We start from the raw sequence: 2,919 nt of genomic DNA, 5'->3' as shown, positions 1-2,919 counted from the left end.
TTTTAGTATGTCCCACTCATCTATTTTATCTATTTTTGTTTGTGTACCATACTTATTTAATCTGTATGCTGAGTAAATAATTCCAAAAGCTAGATTATATGAAGAAAAATGTGGTATCAGGATTGGAGGAAGTCTCATTAACAATCTGCGATATGCAGATGATGTAACCTTGCTTGCTGAAAGCAAAGAGAATTTAAAATACTTACTGATGAAGATCAAAGATCATAGCCTTTGGTATAGGTTGCACCTCAGTGTAAAGAAAACAAAAATCCTTACCACTGGACAAATAAATAACAACAAGATCAATGGAGAAAAGATTGTAGTTGTCAAAGACCTTTCATTGCAATGGGCACAAATAAAGATCCCTTACAGGGTCGCTATGGGTCGGAACCAACTCAATGGCACATAACAACAACAACAACATAGTTAGATGGCCAGATATATGTTGTCTAAATTTATAGACATAGATGCAAAACTTCCAGCTTTGCATTTGTTTGTTGGAGCATCTCAATTAATACTACATCAATTTCTAGAGCCTTGGTTTTCACCACCACTCATCTGTCCCTTTATCATACTTGTCATGATGGTGTGCATGTTGCTGTGCTGGAAGTTGATATTTCAAATCCCAGTAGGGTCACTTATGGTGGACAGGTTTCAGTGGAGCTTCCAGATTAAGACAGACTATTAAGAATGTTCTTATACTACCAAAAATTGGGGAGTATTTGTTAATGAGTACCAGATTTCTTTTTTGGTGATGATGAAACATATTAAAAACTAATGGTGTTTTTATTATATAATCTTGTTTATATATAATCTTTAATGTTTAATTATACCCCAATTAAAAAAAAGAATGATCTGACCCAAAATATTAAGAGTACTAAGGTTAAAAACCTCAGTCTACATAGATGCTAGAATTTAGTCACACAACCATACATAACTACAAGGAAGCCTGAGAAACATAGCTTTTCATTAGATAGTCATATATTCAGCTAAAACTTTTAGTGCTGTAGAACTGAGATCAACAAACTACAACAGGAGTAAAATCAAGCCACTGTCTGTTTTTGTAAATAAATTTTTATTGAAACACAGTGATATCCAATTTTAAAAACGTGTTATATGATCTGTAGAGTCAATACTATTTACTATGTGGCCCTATTCATAAAAAGTTTGCTGACTTTGCTGTAGAAGTAAGAAAAAACGACAATTGGGGTCAAGAGGCAAATCTCTGCCATAAAATACCACTCAGAAATGGTACTTTTTAGTGATAGTTATTTCATGTCACATTTACAAAACAAATGTTCATATAATGACTCAAGGCATGGTAATTTCAATCACCTCATATGCATGTGAAAGTTGGACAATGAATAAGGAAGAGCAAAGAAGAATCAATGCATTTGAATTATGATGTCGGAGAAGAATGTTAAAAGTACCATGGACTATCAGAAGAACTAACAAATCTATCTTGGAAGAAACGCAGTCAGAATGCTCCTTAGAAACCAGGATGGTGAGACTTTGTCTCTTATACTTCAGACATGTTATCAGGAAAGCTCATCTATGGAGAAGCACATCATGCTTGGTAAAGTGGAGGTCAGTGAAAAGAAGGAAGACCCTCAATGAGATGGATTGACACAATGGCAGCAGTAATGGGCTCAAACATACCAACAATTGTGAGGATGGCATGTGACTGGGCAGGAGTTCATTCTGTTGTGCATAGTGTTACTTATGAGTTAGAATCAACTCAACAACACCTAGCCACAACTCAAAGATTTGTCATGAACATTAAATCAGTTGCTGACATGTGGAATACTTAGGAAAATACCTGCCATGTAGCAAGAGTTCCAAAACAACAACAAAAAAACACCCTAAAACAAAAAGAAACAATTCCATTGCCTCTGAGTTGATTCTGGTACTAACTCAAGGGTAGCTAACAACATCCTCTTCTGTAACTAGTGTTTCCTTGTAGTCTCAGGCACCAATACAGAATTTGATTAACTGACCATAGAACTTTCATCCTAATTGTTGTTGTTAAGTGCTGTGGAGTCGGTTCCGACTCATAGTGACCCTGAACAGGATTTCCAAGGCTGTAAATCTTTATGGGAGCAGAAACCCTCATCTTTCTCCCACGGAACAGCTAGTAGTTTCGAACCGCTGACCTTGTGGTTCGTAGCCCGATTCATAACCACTACGCTACCAGAACATTTTAGGGTATTCGTCCCCTTTCCTTTATCTTGTTCTTGGTCTATCAGACATCTTTAATATTTTGTGTTTCAGTTAAATTGTGGATATGTTCAGGATAAAGAGGACTATCCTAACTATCCTAACTCATCCAGCAGCACCTTTTGCTACTAAATCTGAGGGGTGACACCATTCACTAAAATATTCTAAATTCTCCATCAGTATGTCCTGATGCAAGCTACTGTGCTTTCCTATCCTTAAATTATTCATCTACTATTTTAATAAATTGACTCCTGGTGAGGTACTCTGGATTAATGCCCTGGACTGCAAAATTGGTTTGAACCTCAAGGTTGTTGGTTCAAGCTCACCAGCCACTCCAGAAACCCTATACAGGGTCGTTATGGCTTGGAACCAACTCGATGGCACTTAACAACAACAACAATTTAATAAATAATTAACAAAGCACCTATGTTCCTGACATTGGATAAACAAGCGATCAAATTAAGACTTTTTTTGTTCACCTGTCTTCTCATGTCAGGTAGGTAGTGAGAATGAAGTTCGAAGAAAAAGCACAGAAAATAAAAACGTAATCAAAACCTATACAATTTAGATTGTAATAAGTACCCTGAAGACAAGTAAAACTGAGTAGGGTATTAGATGTTAAAAAGGAGGGAGAAGTTATTTAGAAAAGGAGGGAGAAGTTATTGTATGGACAGGGAAGGCCATTCTGAGTTTTTGTTGTGC

The sequence above is a fragment of the Chrysochloris asiatica genome, unplaced genomic scaffold (genome assembly GCF_000296735.1).
Source record: "Chrysochloris asiatica unplaced genomic scaffold, ChrAsi1.0 scaffold00083, whole genome shotgun sequence".
NCBI lineage: Eukaryota > Metazoa > Chordata > Mammalia > Afrosoricida > Chrysochloridae > Chrysochloris > Chrysochloris asiatica.
This window is presented reverse-complemented; position numbering follows the sequence as displayed.